Source organism: Tursiops truncatus, chromosome 1 (assembly GCF_011762595.2).
Source record: "Tursiops truncatus isolate mTurTru1 chromosome 1, mTurTru1.mat.Y, whole genome shotgun sequence".
Lineage (NCBI taxonomy): Eukaryota > Metazoa > Chordata > Mammalia > Artiodactyla > Delphinidae > Tursiops > Tursiops truncatus.
In genome coordinates this window covers 59,834,241-59,856,264 of record NC_047034.1, presented here as the reverse complement: position 1 = coordinate 59,856,264, position 22,024 = coordinate 59,834,241, and the positions used below count along the sequence as shown (strand labels likewise).

At 40.5% G+C, this 22,024-nt stretch overlaps 1 long non-coding RNA gene across 1 annotated transcript in view; it reads left to right on the top strand.

Moving 5' to 3' along the window:
* The window catches only part of LOC141278656 (uncharacterized), a 160,543-nt gene that overhangs the window by 74,244 nt on the left and 64,275 nt on the right, over positions 1-22,024 (top strand). Inside the window, exon 3 of the long non-coding RNA XR_012331698.1 lies at positions 11,565-11,685. This is a non-coding gene — a long non-coding RNA (uncharacterized lncRNA). The remainder of the gene's footprint in view (positions 1-11,564; positions 11,686-22,024) is intronic.

The window sequence follows — 22,024 nt, the reverse complement described above, 5'->3', positions numbered from 1 at the left end:
CACCCCCTGTAGCTATACAGAGTCTGTCTCTGGCCTCCCCAGGTGCTTCCTGAGCTGTCATCTCTGATCAGAACTGTGCTCTCTGTGACCTGGGGCTTCCTTGCCTCTAGATCCTGTCAGTGCTCCAGCACCACTTTGGAAGGGGCTGGGTGGGGCAGGGAGTAGGGTGGGTAGAAGCCAGGGAGAGAGGAAATAAAATACAGGAAGAAGAAAGGGAGACAACAAGAAGAGCAAAGAAGAGCAACGAAAAGAAGGAAAGAGAAAAGGAACAGGAAAATGCCTGGGCAGTGGAAAGATGAAAAGGAGCATGGGGGAAGCAAGAACGCTGCAGGGGGCGTGTGGTCTGGGGAGGCCCAGCAAAGCACTGAGCCAGAGACGTCGGGGCTGGCGACCAAAAGGAAAAGATGATCACCAGGGACGATCTCAGACTTTTGTACTTGTCCTGGGCTAGTGGGTCTCAAATTTTAATGTAAATAAAAATCACTTGGGATGCTTGTTAAAACACAGATTCCTATACCAGAGTTCTGAGTCTTTACATCTGCGCGGTGTCCTGGAAATCCGTTTTGTTGGTGTTCTTTTTTAACAAACGGCCCAAGAGCTTCTGATGAAGATGTTGGGAAATGCTGTCCCTTGTTGTTAGGGGGGCACCTTGTGGCACAGAAGACTCCGAGGCAGTTACCCTCAGAATTTGACATTTTAAATATTCAGCTTTGGAACTGAACTGCCTTGGACCATGTCTGCAAAAGCTGGGCTCCAGAGATGGGCCGATTCTGCAGGAATCCGGGAGGCTGGCAGAGGCTCCCTGAATGACAGGATTCTCATCTGTGGTGTGGAAGGTTAAGTCAGACAATCTTCAAGGATCCTTTCACCTGGAAGAATCCTTCTATTCTCCTGAAATGTGATGCCCATCCTGGTCCCGCTGATAGATTCTGTTTTCAGAGACCAAAAACCTTGCCCCCAGTTCCTTCCTCCTCTATCGATACATGTTAGACTGTAGAAGTGTTTTGCCTGTTTAAAGGCACATTTTAAGAACGAACTTTGTGCTTTACGACCTACTTTGAAGTTGATGTCAATATGTTAAGTTATATGTGTAATATTTCACACCTCTCTATTGGAGTATCTCTAATTCCTTACAAAGAAGATGATGTATGTTTTAAAGTATAGAAGCAAGATCAGGATGTCAGCAGGTTTGGTTTCTTCTAAAGCCTCTTTCCTTGGCTTGCAGATGGCCACCTTCTCACTGTGTCCTCACATGGCCTTTCCTCTTTGCTGCATGCCTGGTGCCCTTCTGTGTGTCCAAATCTCCTCCTCTTACAAGAACACCGGTCGGGTTGGATTAAGGCCCACCCTAAAGGCCTCATGTTTATTTAATTGCTGCTTTAAAGGCCCTGTCTCCAAATAGAGTCACATTCCAAATATCTCCAAATAAAGGGCTTCAATGTATGAATTTTGAGGGGATACAATTCAGCCCCAAACAGTTCCAATCACCTCAATCACAAAAGCTTAAAGTGGGCAGATGGCTGACCCAAAGGCAGACAGTCCATAGGTTAGCCAGCAGGCCATCAAGTGGCTTGATATGGAAACTCTGTCCAGTGAAGAATAATGGTAATTACGTAGAAAAATCATATTCCTTCTTGAGAACTTGGAGTGGAAAATATAAAAAGAAGCAGGCAGTTGGACATAGGAAGAAGTGCTGAACTGTTGATGGTATATGTCCCCAGGCTCGTCCTTTCCATTTGTCCCATGCCCTGGTGCTCAGCAGAATGTTTGAGATAAACTCCTTGAGTCCAGCTTTGAAATAAGATTGCTCCTCCCCGCAACTTTTTTTTCTTCAGGCAATATCTGGCATCCTGCCTCATCTCCGGAATGCCTCGTTCCTTGCTTCTAGTTTACTAAAAATTAAAGAGCTCCCCCAGCTACCTTCTATTTGGAGGCACTGAGGAGAACAAGAGTAACTGCAGAGACAATGCGGAATAGTCCCCAGTGAGATGCAAGCTCTATTCAATGTTCCAGTTACTCTCGCTGTGATGCATATGACCCCGAACTTATGGCAAAAACAAAACAAAACAAACATTTGATTATGCCCACATGTTCTGTGGGTCAGGAATTCAGAGAGGGAGAGCTTATCACTGTACAGCAATGTCTGGACTCTCAGCTGGGAAGACTTGAACAATCAGAACCTTCTGAAGGCTCACTGCTCACATGTCTTGTAGTCGATACTGGCTGTTGGCTGGGACACCTATACGTATCCTCTCCTCGTGGCTGCTTGGACTTCAGTGCAAAGCGCCTGGGTTTTAAGAATGAGATCCCAAGGGAACCAGGCAGGACACTATATCACCATGTATGATCTAGCCTCACTTCCACTGTGGTCATAAATCTGCCCAAATTCAAGAAAAGGGAACGTAGACCCTGCCCCTCCCCAACACGAGAAATGGCAAGATCATGTTGTAGGAAGACAGGAAATACCGTTGTGGTCATGTTTGGAAAATACAGTCACGACAGCACATCCTCAGACCACAATACTTCATTCACATCCTCCCACCTGCAAACTATACCGATCCCCTCCCCCAAGACCACCAAGTCCCAACTCATCATGACACCAGCTCAAGTCATTTCATTCAGGTCCATGTGTGCGTGAATTCTCCAGATGCAGCAATTTAGGCTCCACTTCTCCAATCTAAATACCAGAGAATTAGCTTTGGCCCCTACACAGCCAATATACAATGAGGGGAATCTAACCAATGTGGACACTATTGTTCAAAAGGGGGGAAAACAAGAGGCACACAGCGATCACAGGTCTGTAAGCAATCCTGAAAGCCAGCTGGGCACATGGGGCCAGTTTTTGTTGTGGGTTCAGCTCTGCTGCTTTTTCTGTGGCTCTTAGCTCTTCCCTTGGGGCTCCTGGTTCTGCCCTTTGAGTCATCATTCCGTTGCAATAAGACTGGCCTGAGTTAGCAGCTGAGTAGTTTTCTCAACCAGCTCCTTGTCTATAGTGATTGAGGGGTCCAAAGTTCTTTCATTTCACGCTGTTTGTCACTTTCAATCTAAGCCAATACAATTCTTTTTAAAACTCTGTGAACTTTTGGGTACCGATTTATAATTTACTCCACTAGGCAAAAAGCCACAGCCACAAATGCTTGGAGATAGGTCTTTCTTGACCTTCAGCTCCCTGTGAGGCAGCTGTGGGGCAACACCCTTAAGACTCTTTTAAGCCATATTATTAAACAGAGAAAGAGGCAAGGTTCTAAGAACTTCTCTGCAGTGAGGGTCGTGAATCTTGGAAGAGGAGTGAGGTCGGGAAGCTGAGCCCACCTTTCCATTCAAAGTCAAAAGCCACAAGGAGGGCTGGAAGTGATGCTTCCATGGGCAGAAGTCAAAGTCAAACCCTCTTTGGAGCGAAGTTTCACCAAGTTAGACTATAGGACTTTCTTATTAAGCTCAAGTAGAGGACTAATGAAGATGACCAAGCATGCTAGAAGCCGTGCCACTAGTGAGGATAGATATAGAATTGGAATTGGAATTGTAGATGAAGAAAACAGTATTGTTATGAATATAATTAATGAAATATTGGTTCCAATAACAAAGATGAGCATACGAGAATCCACCAACAGTGAACAATTTTAAAATACCACTCCACAAGTTGCTTATTTATTAAAAACAGAAAAAAAAAATACCTCTAAATGGAGAAATGTGGTGGATACCAACTTAACTAAGTGATAAAAGTTTACAGCATCGATGATGGGACTGTCTGCCATCTTACACCTCCTGATATGATGTACTGAAAAGGATACAATATTACATATGCAGTACTCCTGCCCCACCCCCCAAATTTAATCTGAATCTAAGCATGAGGAAACAATCAGGTAAATCCAAATTGAGGGACATTTTACAAAACAACTGGCTTGAGCTCTTCAGAATTATCAAGGTGATAAGATAATTTTTTTAAAGGTTCAGAAACTGATCTAGATTAAAAAAAAAAAACTGGACAACTAATGGAATGAATTATCTTAATTCTATCCTGGATTGAAAAAAAATTTTTTTTCTTCCAGTTTTATTAAGGTATAATTGACATACAGCACTGTAAAAGTTTAAGGTGTACAGCATAATGATTTGACTTACATATATCATGAAACAATTATCACAATAAGCATGGTGGTCATCCATCATCTCATGTAGATACAGAATTAAAGAAATAAAAATTGCTTGTGTTGTGAACTCAGGATTTACACTCTTAACAACTTTCATATATAACTTACAGCAGTGTTAATTATGTTTATCATGTTGTACATTACATCCTGAGTACTTATTTAACTTATAACTGCACGTTTGTACCTTTTGACTGCCTTCATCCAATTTCCCCTCACTCCACACCTCACCTCTGGTAACCGTAAATATAATCTCTTTTGCTGTGAGTTTGTTTGTTTGTTTGTTGTTCGTTTTTGAAGTATAACTCACCTACACTATTAGGAACACTATTAGTTCCTGTTACACAACATGGTGATCTGGTATTTCTGTACATTTCAAAATGATCACCACAGTAAGTCCAGCTATGCTATGTCATCATACAAAGATAACATAGTTATTAACTATATTCCCCACACTGTATATTTCATACCCATGACTCATTTATTTTGCATCTGGAAGTTTGTACTTCTTAATCTCCCTCACCTTTTTCTTCCCTCCGCCCCACACCCTCCCCTCTGGCAACCACCTGTTTGTTCTCTGTATCTAGAACTCTGTTTCTGTTTTGTTTCGTTTGTTCATTTGTTTTTTAGATTCCACATATAAGTGAAATCATACAATATCTGTCTTTCTCTGTCTGACATTTCATTTAGCATAATACCCCCTAGGTCCATCCATGTTGTTGGAAATGGCAAGATTTAATTCTTTTTTTATGGCTGAGTAATATTCCATTGTGTGTGTGTGTGTGTGTGTGTGTGTGTGTGTGTGTGTGTGTGTGTGTTTATCTCATCTGTTGATGGGTGCTTGGGTTGCTTCTATATCTTGGGTATTGTAAATAATGGTACAATGAACATAGGAGTGGATGTATCTTTTCTAAATATTGAGACAATTGAGGATGTTTGAATTTGGTCTGTATAGTAGATAATATGTTTTCAATTGTGAGATTTCCTGAATGTGATACTTTTATGGTTGTCATGTAGGAGGATGTCCTTTTTTTAGAAAACGTGTTAAGATATTTAGAATAATAGTAACTGAATTCTCTGTGAAAAGAACTCTCAAATGGCTTACCAAAAATATACTTGTGTGAATGTGCATACGTGTGGAAAGAAAGAGATAAAGCAAATGTGGCAAAATGTTAATTGGTAAATCTAGATAAAGGGTAAATGGGCATTCATTGTACTATTCTTGCAAATTTTCTGTAGGTTTGAATTTTTTTAGAAAGGGTTACAGAAGATATTCGCAACTATAAAGAATGAGTAGTATGTACCATGTTAATTATTCATATCAACACTCCCCCAGATATGTTGGGTCATCCTTTCTGCAGGCTGAAGCAAAGCTTTTTACTACCCATTTTTGGCAAGGCTCAGCAAGATGAGGTAACTTTCCCAAGGTCACAAAGAAAAATGTTAAATAAGGTACCAACTAAGCAGAAGCCAGAAAGCCAAAGATTCAGACACCCCCAAATTTCCAAAATTTTCCTACCCACGTGAAAATATCTTCTTCATCCTTGACTAAATAGGAAAATTCAAATAAGGGATTCTGCTTCTTTTTACATCATTAACTAGTGTGTTCAGTAGATTAAAAGATGAGTTCCGGAAGAGAATATATTGATATAAAAATAAATTAATTAAATGAAATTAGGGGTGCTAAGATAATGGAATTCAAGTTGACATTCTCTGGCATTTCTCTTCATTCTTTTGATGTTCGGCCGAGGGAAATGCAAGACAAGGGGTTAGCGCTGCTAGGAATAACTGCCATCAACCACCAAATTAGGGAGTCACTAGAGCAGAACGATTCTCAGATTTCAGTGTCCCTCAGGACACATTTTCCTTTCCTTCGTTTATCACCTGCATGCAACATCTGGTGCAAATCCCAGCAATCCCGCACCTGTGGGTCACTGCTCAGCTCAGGTTCTGTGGACCCGATCTCATGCCTGTGGCAAATCTCACTGTGACTTAAAAGCCTGGGGAGAGTAGCCTAGAGAGGTGGCCTCAGTCAGGACACTGTGGAGCCGAAAGAGTGTTGCGTAGTTCTGTTGAATTAAAAAAAAAAACAACAATCTCTGTATGTGCATGACCTTGAGGAACAGGACTGTTAGAGACAGATAAGATTATTGTACTCCTCCCTCTCTCTCTCTCAAGTGAACCAAATATTACAATCCCCATTTTGTCTTCCCAGACTCAGGGATCAGGTTTGCGTTTTTTTCTTCTTGCTTCTTTTAGTCAGAGGTGATTACCTTCAAGTTTGCTTTAACAACTCATGGCGTATGTGTGATTTTATGTGTGATACATTAAATAGTAGTTTTAGAAAATCTGTTTTCCAGTTAGCCTAACTAAAATAGCTTGTCGTGGAAGAGATACCAACTGTCCTAGGAAACAGAGGCTGGTATATGCTGAGATTCTTTCACTCCAAGGTCTTGACAACAGTTTACCGTCATCAGAATAAAGATACCAACAGACTCCAGAGCTACCCGTATCAGAAACATTCCCTCCTCACAGCTCAAGCTGCAGGGGAAAAGCGAAGAACCTGGAGCCGGAAAGGCAGCACCTGCCCTTGATTATCTCACCAATGAGAAAGAGATTACTCATGGTAACTCAGTTTACATTTTATTTCTCACTCCTTTGACTTCTTGGTCAGTCCTAGACTGCCTGGCTTGCCTGGTATATTCACAGGATTCCTCGCCAAGGAAAACTACGTTGCAGGGAGCACAGTGGTACAGTAAGCACTCAGTAGAGGACCTGAAAAGGTGAATTGACAGAGAAATCTGACTGGTAAGAGAGCATGGGACTTGTGTGGCCAACATATGGATGGACAATGCAGAGATGGTAGTTCTCTTTCTGCTTCTGCCTCAGGGAAAAATTTAGGCACAAGATTGACAGAAAGGAATGATCTGGTTGGTCTACTCGTCCCTCCTGATGTCCACACCAACACAGTCAATCCTGTGGTAGCAAAGGAGCTAAAACTAAGTCATAGCTATCCTCATGAAGGGACTTGAACACTCAGTGAACCGTGGAGCCAAGCTCTGCTTAAGGTTCGTTGTTGTTTCTTCATCAACTCAGAATAAGAGGAAAAATAGAGAAAAGGTTATTGTCTTTATCATTACATCTTAATGTTAAAAATAATTTTATTTTGATCTCCTACAGTGTGCTAGATAGGCTGGGAGATACAGAAATAAGTGATCCACATCCCTTCTCCCAAGTTGCTCAGAGTAGAGTCGAGACGCCTGCGTGAAACCAGGGCAATAAATCAATAAGAAAGGAGAGACGGACAATCCAGAAAAGATAGTAGGCATGAGGCAGCATCCCAGCAAGTATGGGAAGAAAGAGGGTCCATACCCAGGAACTCGAGAAGAAACATCTCTTCCACAGTGACAGGAGGAAAAGAGCAGAGGGTGAATAATTATGCAGTGCGGTGTACAGCAAGGTCACCAATGCTTGTAATGGAACTGCTTTGAGCCATGATGGATTTGACACTATCATAGTCTCAGAAGTTTCCAAAATGGATGGCTTACGTTAAGAAAGAAAGAATGAAAGGAAGGAAGAAAGAAAGAAAGGAAAGAAAGAAAGAAAGACAGAATTTAGAATCATTAGAGTAAGGATTTGGGGGGAAAGTACTTAATTATACTTAGGAGTTGTTTCTTTAAGTCATTCATGCTCTCTAGGTATATTTGTCTTAAGCTTGGTGATTATTACCTCTGAAGTCAAAAATTTTAATAGGGCTTCCCTGGTGGCGCAGTGGTTGAGAGTCTGCCTGCCAATGCAGGGGACACGGGTTCGTGCCCCGGTCCGGGAAGATCCCACATGCCACGGAGTGGCTAGGCCCGTGAGCCATGGCCGCTGAGCCTGTGCGTCCGGAGCCTGTGCTCCGCAACGGGAGAGGCCACAACAGTGAGAGGCCCGCGTACCACAAAAAAAAAAAAAAAAAAAAAAAAAAAAAAAATTTAATAAAAATTCCACTGTTTTTTAAAATACAACTCAATGTTTATATAAAGGATAAGGCAATGAGTTTTTTGTTTGTTTTAAAAAGTAAACTTTTTATTTTATGATAACTTGTAATTTACAGAAAATTTGGAAAGATAATGCAGAGCCCCCCAGATAGCCTATACTATTTCCTGTAATGCTAATATCTTACATTAGTGTGGTACATTTGTTACAACTTATTAACCAATATTGATACATTATTTTTAACTAAAGTCTGTGCTTTATTCAGATTTCCTCTATTTTTACCTAAGGCAATGAGCTATTTAACTTATTCCCAAAATATAAACACAGAGATCAAACCTGGAGAATGAACTAAAGAAATACAAACATCTAGGTCAAATACTTTCTGTCACTAGATTTACTAATTTAACCACAATTCAGTAAGTCTTCTAAGCCTGAGTTGTGCATTGAGCCTAAACCCAGTTCTGCGGAAGTCTTGCAAATCTGATGGGACATCAAAACTAGAGTTGGTTTTGCTTGAGAGTCACAAGACTTTGACCAGCTGGTCACAATTATGTTAGCTCTTTAGCTGTTTACTAGCATCAGAATTAAGGCACCAATAGACTCAGTATTGAAAAAACTATCAGTATTAGAAAAATTCCCTCCTCATGGTTCAAGTCATGGAAGAAAAGCAAAGAACCTGGAGTCAGATAGGCAGAACCTGCCCTTGATTATCTCACCAGTGAGAAAGGGACTACTCATGGTAACTCAGTTTATGTTTTATTTCTCACTCCTTTGACTTCTTTCTCAGTCCCAGAATACCAGTGAGTTCAGTAACTACCAGTCCCTTCTAGGCATCCTAAAGGGTCTTTGCTCTTTTTAGTTTAACATTTCAGTTCAATTTAAACATCAGCCAGTGTTTGATAAAAAAATTTTAAATGGAGGTATGAAACAGATTCCCCACTGAAAGCGAATTCTTCTCTTTTCTTCCTCAGATTTTCCAAGTATTGGGAGATCTTTAAAAAATAGAATATTGGGTTTCCCATGAATGATTCTGACCCAACAATTCCATCTCTGGCATCCCCACAACCGTAGTTAGTAGTTAAGTGTCTAGTCAGGAATTTCTCTACCACTGAGCAGATTAGATTTCAAAGAATTGTTAATAAGTCCATTTGTACATAAGTCTACAGTGAAGCTACATGGTAACCAATGTGCATATATCAGTACAATAGAGCCCACCTACCTGGGTTCAAATCCCAACTCTGCCGTTTATTACCTGCAACCTGGCTACATAAACTCTCTGTGCCTCAGTTTTCTCATCTTTAAGATGGGGGGAGGGAATTATAATAATAGCTCTTTGATGTGAGAATTAAATTCATTCCTACACTTAGAACAGTACCTGACACATTAAAAAGTGTTCAATAATTGTCAACACTGTTAGCTATACAAGCTTAAATTTCTTCAGAGAACTGTAGATATTGATGGCTTCAGTTCCAACTCTTCTTCATTTCAGATCTCTTAAAACGATGCTCTTATTTTATCTTTATTTTCACTGCATATAAAATTTATAAGAGACTAGGTCTTCAACAACTGTGGACATTTACATAAATCTCTCAACAACTATGGACATTTTCATAAAGTTAGGATTCTGATATCTGAACAGTGAAACTATCTTTTTCATAAAACTTAATGGCTATAATATCAAAGTGGTATTAGATACTAGTTTTTTAGCTCACTCTTTGTGTTTTGCTTTGCCCTTCAGAAAAAGCAAAACCCAGCAAACGCACCTTAAGCCATGACTGATGGCAAAACTATAATGGCCACAGGGGACTGCTGATAACATCTGTTGGTGGGGGCAGAGTTTATATGCATAGCTCTGTATCTATAAAATTAGTAAGTTGAAAGGTCATAGAGGATGTTCTATACTAGAATTAAGAGATGAAAAATACATATTCATCTAAAAAAATATGTCGACTCTGTGTATCACCAGTGTCCAGAGGAGTGCCTGGCATAAATAGGTACACAATAAATAGCTGTTGTTGAATGAGTGAATGACAGGTACTTTGGTGAACACTATTTTTATATCATCTCTAGTACTTAAAGCAAACGAAAAGAGGGTAGGATTATTATCTGTACTCTACAGATAAGGAAACTGAAACTCAGGCTGGTTAGATAACCTGAATGCCCAGCTATCCAATTCTGAAAGCTTCCTTCTCCACAATTCCACGCAGCAGGGTGAAAAGTTATTCATCTGAGATATTGTGTGGAGTACTGGAGAGAGAGACTAAGGTCAGATAGCAGAGGACAACTGACTAGAACTCCATTTGAATGATAACTCCAAGACCCCCCTCAGTTCACAGAATGAAGCAGAAAAACAAGATACCACATCTGAGCCAGAGTGAGAGGAAGAGCCCAAGTATGTCCACTAATCTGGATGAGATCTGGAAGGACGGACAGGAGAGTAGGGAGCCCAGCCTAGATTCCCAAGTTTCAGAGGGACCAGGAAAGGCAGAGCTTTCTTTGCTTTCCGTCACATTTGTTTCTTTATTAATTAATGGCTTCTTCATTTTCCTGATTATAAAAGAATAGATTTTCATTTTTAAAAATTTCAGGCTATTTAGAAAGATACTTTTAAAATGTAAAAATATTCTCTGATCCCACCACATGGAGTTAACATTGTGCTGTATAACCTTCCAGATTTTTTTCTCTGTGTGATTGTTACACACTTTTTTAATGCACAAAGCAGGACCCCTTTTGAAAGCCCAAGGCTGCACCCCACAGACCTACCCGTTTGTCCTAATAGCACAGCAAAAGTTCAAGTTTCTGACACTCCTGGCCTCAATGTTCATTTGTAAAATGAGAAGATCACCATTGTCTATCAGCCTACCTTTATGTAAAACAAAATTACCTATATCCGTTGGGCTGTAGGGGATGTTTTCTCTTTAAAAATTAAGGTGCCCAGTTCTTATTACAATCCTTCACTGATGATATCAACACAGAAATTATAAAAAGTGGGCTTCCCTGGTGGCGCAGTGGTTGGGAGTCCGCCTGCCGATGCAGGGGACACAGGTTCGTGCCCCGGTCCGGGAGGATCCCACATGCCGCGGAGCGGCTGGCCCGTGAGCCATGGCCGCTGAGCAAAGAAATTATAAAAAGCGAAGCAAACAATGAATACTTACACTTATTTCAAAATGCCATTTTAAATACTCACCTGAAAACACACAACCCATGACTTATTAAACGCACACTGATAAAGTCCTAGTGTAACATTTTAGCTGTTGGAGATCCACCTGGGCTTATCTTTAGATGTAGGGCTTTATATAGTATTCAATAGAAATCAAACCAGTCTTTGGATAAATAAATTGTGATTTTTTTTTTTTTTTTACTTTGTTGAAATAAACATGCTTATTGTTTTCTCTGTCTGTCCTCTTTAACTACAGTGTTTTTGTTGAACCACAACAGGTGACCCTTATAAACGTGCTGTCACGTCCAGGCAGGAATGGTAAAGCCAGCCGAGGAAGCCGACTGGCTTTAGCAAGATGGCAGCTCCAGGGACAGCACATCGGCCTGAGAGAAACAAGAGGTGAGCAACCTGTTGCATACAGCATCTGATTTCCAAAAGGTGGAACACTTTCTACATTCAGACTGGGTAGGTTTAGATCTCTGATCCACACCTAATTAACTTGTACCTTTAAGTTGGTGTAAAATAGGATAAAAATTTAAGTAAAGAAGTACAGTGGTAGCACGTGTGGTCAGTATTTAGCAGATGTTGGGTATGATGATGATGAAGGAATTTTCCTCCCCTTGTTTTCACTGAGTGTCATATGTACCCAGTACAGAAAACACAAAGAGAAAGTTCCTGCCATGTAGTGAGCATTGTCAAATATTGGGTCAAGTACTTTATTTGCTTTGTATGATTTCATCCTGACAACAACTTTATATGTATTCTTAAGGTTTTGTTAACCCCATTTCTCAGATAAGAAAACTGAGACTTAGATGAAATTTGTTCAATGCCACAACACCTAAAAAAACTCTTTCTCTAGAGAAAAAAGAGAAGGGTGCACATATATTTGTTAAGTGCCTCACTAGCTCTGTATGTACCTAACCTAACATAGGTAAACCAAATTATTCTATCTAAATTTTTATGACACCAAGTGATGGTGAGGGTGTGCACAGTCATTCTCATACAGTTGCTAATAACTATCAAAAACATATGTTGTCTATACCTTTTAACCCAACAGCTTTGACAGTAAGAATTTATTTTACATATCTATTGGAACAAATATGCCAAGATGAAAGTACCATGAAATCATTACAAAATTATTTGTAATACCAAAATGTGATAACAAAATAAAAGTCTTTCAGTATGGAACTAAACAAAGTATACTATACAAATAATAAGGTACCATATAGCCTTTAAAGGAATGGGGTAGATAGATAGAAAAGGTATCCAAGATATATATTTTGAGTGGAATTGTAATCCTATATCAGCTCTAAGTTCAAAGGACAGAAAAATCTTTATGAACAGAGACAACCAAGGGTTGCTTCTGAAGGAAAATGAGACTTGATTTTTGTTTCAAATAAAAAATGGAATTATTTTGGCCAGGCTGGGAAAAAGAGGGAGGACCAGGGAAGGCTGTTGTACAGTGGAAAGACCCCTGGTTTTAGAGTTCAAACCTCCAACCTGAGGCAGGCCCTCCTAGACCTTTTACATGGAAGTACCCAGATTGGCAGAGAAAAAAATGCATTCCTGGAGAAAATACAAAGTGGCTACTGGGAAGAGAGATTTCTTTTGAAGTCTCACATTCCCTTCCTTTGATTTTGGCTGATGGACACTATGTTGTTTCATTGAAACTGACAAATTAAGAATGTTGAACTGAATTGAAGAGAGCTGGTACAGCATATCAGGTTCAATGTACAAACAATTTCATTTTTCTTAGAGACGTGGTTTTTCAAGAGCACAGGCTCCCATAATTATATGGACAAAAATAATGGAAACTGAAAACTAAGAATCAAGAGCTGTATTCACAGATAGTTGAATTTATTTGTCATAGCTGATGATTTTTATTTGTTTGTACTTGTTTATACATGTTTTTTTACAAGGTGACTAATTTTTCAAGAAGTGAACTGTGATGGCAGGTCTTTATGTACTCCTCAGGAAGGGCCACTAATTCTCTGATTTGTATTAGGATTCTGTGTAAAACATCATTTGAAAAATAAATTCATGGCTCAAAAAGAAAAGGATTAAAAACCACAGCTTGAGGTACCAGCTAGTAACCTTTAGACGAGATATCTACACCGTGAAAAGGTCACAACAATAAATGGTAGTATCTGGGTTCATTTGAGTCATTTAAGACTCCAAAAGAGCTTATCTCCAAGATGTAACTGAGATTGAAAAGGTACATAGTGCACACTTGCAACAAACCAATGAACCATTGTTACTACTAAACACATTTGTTAGTAAAGAACTTGCTAAGTAAATATTCTCACTAAAATGCATAAATGCCCTCATTAAGCCCACATCTAGGAGAGCAGCCTGGGGAAATGGAATAAACAGAGACAGCACTAGAAAGAGAACAGGCTCTGGAATCAGGCAGGCCTGAGTATGATGAGCTATGGGACCTTAGTCCAGTTGCATACACATTTGACACTTAGCTTTCTCAACCACAGAAAACGATAACCACTTCATGGGTCTGCTGTAAGCATTTTCCATAATGTATTTATAGTGCCTGACACAGAGTAGATGTCAAAAAAATGATAGTTATTATTAGACAACTCACTTAACTCTGAGCCCAGTTTTCATATTTAGAAAACGAAAGCAATGATTCGTATGGGAGAATAAGTATGAAAAGGATTTGAGCTTTAAAATTATCTAAAGAGGGGCTTCCCTGGTGGCGCAGTGGTTGAGAGTCTGCCTGCCGATGCAGGGGACACGGGTTCGTGCCCCGGTCCGGGAAGAACCCACATGCCGCAGAGCGGCTGAGCCCGTGAGCCATGGCTGCTGAGCCTGTGCGTCCAGAGCCTGTGCTCTGCAATGGGAGAGGCCACAACAGTGAGAGGCCCGTGTACCGCAAAAAAAAAAAAAAAAAAAAAAATTATCTAAAGCGATAAGATTATTATCAATAATTGGTAGACAGTATATAAAGACATGAAGAATTAACTAATACATGGGTTACAGAAAATGTATGACTTCTATCTCTGAAAATATGGTAGGCTATATACTATACAAATCTTCCCAACAAAAAGCACTTAAAATTGCTGGATCACATATGGCAAGGCTCTGAGATGTATAGCTGACCTTCCATGGAAAGAAGGGAACTCCCTAGAGAGTACTGAAGAAAAGAGTATCCTGAGGATAACTTTCATTCTCTTTACCCATGGAAAAACATGAGAACAGGAGACAATTCCTTGAAACGCACAAGGTGGAGGGCTGAATCCAAGACCCCTGCATAAAGCCAAGAACATTGAAATATCCTCAATGAAGGGGAACAAGAAAAATATCTGCCCACCGACAAAGGGGGCATAAAACAATACTTGACATATTGTCCGGGACTCTTTGGAAAAAAGTCTCCTCTGAGAGTTCATAACCCCAACCTGCCCTCATGTGAATTAGGGGTTCATGTTTACACTATCTGTATAGTCTCAGAAACCCAAGATAAGAAAGGAATATAAAATGATCCTAGGTTATTAACAAAATCAAACTTTTAGCAAATGCCAAAATAAATCATACCTGGAGGGATAGATACTCAACACAGCTTCCACAGAATCCCACAGATAAAGCCAAGTTGAACATGAGCTCAAAAGTGAACACATAAAGAGCATGAGTGACTAAGCCACCATGAGTCAGAGTCAGCAAAAACAAAGGAGCTCAATCTGATTCCGAAGAATTGAGATAATGCAATTATTGGTTAAATTATAAAAATGTTTGTAAATTATTAATAAATTAATGATAACATTTAAAGCGTGAAAAAGTAACTATCAAGAAACAAGCAATTTCAGAAAAATTGAACTCCTAGAAGGGAAAAATGGTATGATTAAATTTAAAGCTAAAATAAAGAGCAGATTAAACACACCCGCAGAAAGAATTAGTCAACCAAGATAGAGCTGAAGACAAAGTCCAGAATTCAGCACAGAGAAAGAGCTTAAAAATATGAAAGAGAGGGCTTCCCTGGTGGCGCAGTGGTTGAGAACCTGCCTGCCAATACAGGAGACACGGGTTCGAGCCCTGGTCTGGGAAGATCCCACATGCCGCGGAGCAACTAGGCCCGTGAGCCACAACTACTGAGCCTGCGCGTCTGGAGCCTGTGCTCCGCAACAAGAGAGGCCGCGATAGTGAGAGGCCCGCGCACCGCGATGAAGAGTGGCCCCTGCTTGCCGCAACTAGAGAAAGCCCTCACAGAGAAATGAAGACCCAACACAGCCAAAAATAAAAAAAAATGAAAGAGAAGGAAAACAACGTAATACTAGGATATGAAGTTTCGACATGTGTCCGACAAGATAGAGGACAGAGAGAATGGGGAAGACAGTATCTAATGGATAACGACCAAGGATTTTCCTAGAATTGGTGAAAAGCATGAATCCTCAGCTTCTGGATACACAAAGAATACCAAAGAGGAGAGAGAAAAATTGCTTTATACATTTTACTTAGGTTTTATGTATGTTTTTGGCATGAGAGTCCTGTATAGCTAAGTCATAACCAGAAATAAAAGTCAGTTGTTATTCTTTAAAAATGGAACTTCAGATATTAGCAGGAGGCAAGATGGAAAGATTTGTGGGGAAAGAAAGGTCTTTTCACCATCCTTCAAAGCAGCTATGAATTTTTCACCATCCGTATAAGCAGCTATGTATTCTTCTATCTCTGTTTTCATTCATTCATTCATTCAACACATAAACCACTGAGACTCTAATAAGTGCCAAGCACTGTTTTAGGAACTGAGAACATAGCAGTGACCAAGGCAGACAAAATCCCTGCTTTCACAAAACTTCTGTTCTACTCTTTGAAAGAAACAGTAAATAAATAAACACAGAAGACAAATTCAGAAAGCAATAAGTGCTATAAAGAAAATAAAACAGGATAAAAAACAGAGTTCCAGGGGTTGGGGATCTGTTGTTGTGCTACTTTGGTTACAGTGTTGGGGGAAGTTTCCCCAAAGGAGGTAAAGACAGGCTGAAGTCTGAACTCTGAAAAGGATTCGGCAATTTCAGGAAGAGGGAACAGCGAACTCAAAGGCCTTAAGGCTGGAATAAACCTGTTCCTGTTTAAGGAAAAGAAAGAAGGCCAGATTACTGGAGCACAGAGTTCAGGGGCATGTGAGTGACGTGAGCTCAGGGAGAGGCAGGGACAGGTCATGTGGCTTTGTAGGCCGTGCCAATGGGTCTATATTTTATTCATAGCACTATTGGAAGCCATTCATGTATTTTTAAGCAGTGAGTGGTGGGATCTGATTTAAATTTGTAGATGATACTTTAGCAGCTTAGTAGAGACTAGATTCCTGATGGGGCAAAAGAGAAAGTAGAGATCAACCCTTATTGGAGTTTCAACCTTTATTGGAGTGATCTAGCAGAGATGGTGAAAGTTGGGTCAGGCTGGCAGCAGTGAAGATGGAGAGAAGCAGACAGATTCAGGTTACATCTTGGAGGTAGAATCAACTCAACTTGCTGATGGATTGACTATAGGGAGAGAGGAAATGAGAGGAATCAAAAATATGCCCTGATTCTCAAGGTTTGGGGCTTAGTCATCCTGGGGGTGGTAGAGTCCATTCGCTGATATGGAGGAAAAATGGCGGGAAAAAGAGTTTAAGTGGAAAAGTTAAGGTGCCTAAGAAAAGTTTGGAATGCTTATTAAACAACCTGGTAGATAGGTCAGAAAGGCAGCTGGATAAACTGCTCTGGAGATCAATGGCGTGGTCAGGCAGTTAATGGCACATAGATGGTATCTGAAGACCCCAATTAGATAAGATTACTAAGGAGAGGGTGTTGATAAGAGAAGAGGTGGGGAGGGTGGAAAGAGGGGAACCAAAGGGTGAAGGTGAGAGAGCAGAGGGGAAAGAGGGGAGGGGAGGTTAATATTTAGAGGTCTGATGGAAGGAGCGGGGAGTGGATCCCAAAAATGCAATGAAAAAGAATGGCCAGTGTTTAAGGAGAAAACTCAGTCAATAAATTTACAGAAAGCAAAGGAAGAGAGTTTATCAAGAAAGAGGGACAAATGTGTAGGAAGCTGCCAAAAGGTAAAATAGAATAAGGATAGGATAGTGATCATTGCATTTGGCAAGATGCAGGGTACTGGTGAGTTTGACAAGGGCAGTTCCAGTGCAGTGGGGAGGACAAAGCTTTATTGGAGTTGGCTAAGGAGACACGAGGTGAGGAAATGGACACATGAATTCAAGTCAGTTTTTTTTTTTTTTCCTGGTGTCTTACCCAAAAGTATATGGGTAATATATGGTAGTTCTATTTTTAGTTTTTTAAGGAACCTCCATACTGTTCTCCATAGTGGCTGTATCAATTTACATTCCCACCAACAGTGTAGGAAGGTTCTCTTTTCTCCACACCCTCTCCAGCATTTATTGTTCGTAGATTTTTTTGATGATGGCCATTCTGACCAGTGTGAGGTGGTATCTCACTGTAGTTTTGATTGTATTTCTCTAATAATTAATGATGTTGAGCATCTTTTCATGTGCCTCTTGGCCATCTGTATGTCTTCTTTGGAGGAAAGTCTATTTAGGCCTTCTGCCCATTATGACCCAGCAATCCCACTCTTGGGCATATACCCAGAGAAAACCATAATTCCAAAAGATACATGTACCCCAATGTTCATTGCAGCATTATTTACAATAGCCAGGACATGTAAGCAACGTAAATGTCCATCAACAGAGGAATGGAAAAGAAGATGTGGTACACATCTGCAATGGAATATTACTCAGCCATAAAAAGAAACGAAATTGAGCTATTTGTAATGAGGTGGATAGACCTAGAGTCTGTCATACAGAGTGAAGTAAGTCAGAAAGAGAAAAACAAATATCGTATGTTAACACATATATGTGGAATTTAGAAAAATGGAACAGAGGAACCTATTTGCAAAGCAGAAATAGAGACACAGACATAGAGAACAAATGTATGTACACTAAGGGCGGGGGGGGGGAGTGGTGGGATGGACTGGGAGATTGGGACTGATGTATATACACTATTATGTATGAAGTAGAAGGCTGCTGAGGGCCTACTGTATAACACGGGGGGGGGGAACGAAGGTACAATCTGCTTGCAGGACATGTTAACCTTAAAAATGCATTCCAATATACATTTGGTGCAGACAAATACTGTTTGATTCCACTTTTATGAGGTACCTGGAATAGTCAAATTCATAGAGTCAGAAAGTACATTGGTAGATGCCAGGGGCCAGGGGTTGGGAGGGGGAATGGGGAGTTAGTGCTTAATGGAGACAGAGTTTCTGTTTAGGAAGGTGAAAAATTCGGAAGATGGACGATGGTGAGAGTTGCACAACAATGTGAAGGTACTTAATGCCACTGAACTGTACAGTTAACTGTGGTTAAAATAGTATGTTTTATATTCTGTGACTTTTACCACAATAGAAAAAACATTTAGAAAAAGTATATGGGTAGTATACGAGATATGCATTTAAGATGGAAACTAGAGTTTGCATTCTGATGGCCGCAACCCTGTGAGAGGGAGACACTCCACACAGAAGACAGAAAAAGAGTGTTTATAGGGGTCATTGCCTGAGCACCCAGAGCAGCAAGGAGGGGTTGGCCCTTGATAAGAATGAGGATGATGCATACACTGTGGGAAGGAAAGGCGGAGGATGGGTGGAGACGACGGTGGGAAGAAGGGAGCTCCTGTTGAACTGCTATTGTATGATCGTGAACTCCTGTGCCTCTCAGGCCAGGGTTGAGAGCTGAACCCCACTGGAGCAGTTTCTCTTTTTCATTTAACCACTGGCCCCAAGGGCAGCTATCTGCTTCATAATTGGGTACCATTTTGTGATTGAGTCAGATAAAAATTGCTAACAAAACTGTAAGCAAGATGGTCAAAAAGCAGGCACTGTTCCAGGCTCTTGAGAACAAAATCCATAGACATGCTGATGGATTGGATAGAGGGAGGAAGAAAATGGGAAAAATCAAGGATAATGCCTGCATCAGTGTACAGACACAACAAATAGATCCATGTTCTCATGAGCTTACATTCTAGTGAGAGGAGAGATGGAAAATGAATAGAAACATAATAACCAGCAAATTATATTGCAAGTCAGAGGTGATAGATGCAATGGAGAAAAAAGCAGAGTTGGGCAAAGAGGTCCAGGACTGCAGGGGAAAGGAAAGGAAAGGGAGGGCTGTAGTATTAAACATGGTGTTGAGGATGGGCCCCATTGACAAGGGAAGACTTGAGCAAAGACTTGCAAGAGGTGAGCACTGTGAGAGGGGCACTGCAGACAGAGAGGAAGGCTAGGGCACAGCCCCTGTGATGGGAGATGGGAGTGCGCCTGCAGTGGTGAAGGACAGCATGGAGCCCAGTGCTGTTGGAGCAGTGTGAGCAAACGGAAGAGTGATGGGCAAAACCTCAGAGCGTGAATGGGTCAGTTTCCGTGTGGCCCTGCTGGATTGGCCATCCTAAGGATTTTGGGTTTTGCTCTCAGTGAAAACTGTGGCAAGGTTCTTTTTCTCTTTTAATTGAAATATAGTTGATTTACAGTGTTGTGTTAGTTTCAGGTGTACAGCATATATATATATATATATATATATATATATATATATATATATATATAATTTTCTAGATTCTTTTCCATTATGTTATTATAAAATATTATATTTTTATAAAATATTATTTAAAAATATTTTAATAAAATATATTATAATATTATAATAAAATATTATAAAATATTGAGTATAGTTCCCTGCACTGATCCTTGTTGGTTACCTCTTTTATATATAGTAGTGTGTATATGTTAATCCCAAACTCCTAATTTATCCGCCCACCCCTCCTTTCCCCTTTTGTGGGTCTATTTCTGTTTTGTATATAAGTTCATTTGTATCTTTTTATTTTAGATTGTACATATAAGTGATATCATATGGTATGTGTCTTTGTCTGGCTTGCTTCACTTAGTATGATAATTTCTAGGTCCATCCATGTGCTGCAAATGGCATTATTTCATTCTTTTTTATGGCTGAGTAATATTCCATTGTATAGATATACCACTTCTTCTTTATCCAATCGTGGACATTTAGGTTGCTTCCATGTCTTGGCTATTGTAAATAGTGCTGCCACGAACATTCCGGTGCATGTATCTTTTCGAATTGTAGTTTTCTCCAGATATATGCTCAGGAGTGGAATTGCTGGATCATATGGTAATTCTATTTGTAGTTTTTTGAAGAACCTCCATACTGTTCTCCATAGTGACTTGTACCAATTTACATTCCCACCAACAGTGTAGGAGGGTTCCCTTTTCTCCACACCTTCTCCAGTATTTACTGTTTACAGACTTTTGATGATGGCTAAGGCAGGGTTTTGAGCAGAGGAATGATATGATCTGTTCACTAAGTTGGGGCCCCAGGAGGAGGTGAGGGTTTGCAAGCAAGAGAAAGAGAACCGTGCACTTCATTGTGAGAATTTTGAAGTTCAGGGATCAGTGCAATACCCAAGTAAAAATTCAGAGGCACTCTGTGTTCCTAACAGTATTCTACAGGCTATGGGACTGACCTTTCTAGAAGGCAGATCTGATCAAGGAACTTTTCTGCTTCAAAACCTCCGTGCTTCCCATTGCCTGCAGACTAAGTCCATATTCCTTTAACAAGAAACAGAGTCCCTCACAACCTGGCCCCGGCTGGTCTTTGCAGGTCTGTCTCCCTCCATTCCCTCCCTGGCACACTGTTCCCTCTGCCTACAATGCCCTTCTCTAAATACTTAACTCCTCCTCATGCTTCACAGCCCAGATCTAATAACTTCTGTGAAACCCCTGCACCGCTTCCCTGGGTCTCTTCTGAGGCAGAACTAACCTATTCCTCCTCTGCCGTCTGAAAGTTCCTATTACACAGAATGGTAATATGAACCCACAGGTCTGAGATGCAGGCAGTGTCTATAGTACAGTAACCATGGGCTTTAGAATTCAACTAACCTGGATTAAAATACCAAGCACTTGCTTGTTGTATATAACTTTAAGCATGTTATTTAGTTTTTCTACACTCATTTTCTTGTAAGGGTAATATGCCTATTTTTATAGGATTGGTGTCAAGATTATATGAGATAACAAGAAAGTCATCCAGTATAGGGACGGGCACACAACAGGTCTCAAAAAAGTAGTATTCCCCTCCAGACCTCAAGCTCCACCAGGGCAGAAAACATGTTTTTATTTATATTATATACGTTCCATTGTCAAAGGGTCCCTGATGTGCAAAAGGTGCTTTATAGACATTCAAACCTGAATGAATAGACCCTGTCTTCTCAGAAACATTTGTTTCTTAGAGATGCAGCATCTTAGAGGTGCAAGGGTCAGGGTGGTGATTCTAAAGCAGTCTGTGGCATGTACATCCTCGTGGGGCTCATATCAAGCCAATCACGTCCCTTCGGCAGCTGCAGGAGCCCTTGTTGTTTGTCTCTAGGGAACACTCATCAGTTCGCTCCGTGAACATTTTTCTCTTTTCTCTTTGGAATTTCTGTCACAGTGTATCACTTCTCATTTCCTTCTCAGCTGTTCTCCCACTCCTCGCCTTGTTTGTACTGTCTTCCTCCACCACACACCATCTGGCTTTTCCTTGCCTGCCCTGAACTCAGGCTTTCTAACTGTCCACAAGCCTCCCCGGGGCACCCTGGGCCCTCTGGGTCAGCAGACTACTGCTAGCAACCCTGCTCTGAAGCTTACCTGAGATCAATGCCTGACAATGAGAGAGTTTACTTCTGGGAAACTCACTTTGCCA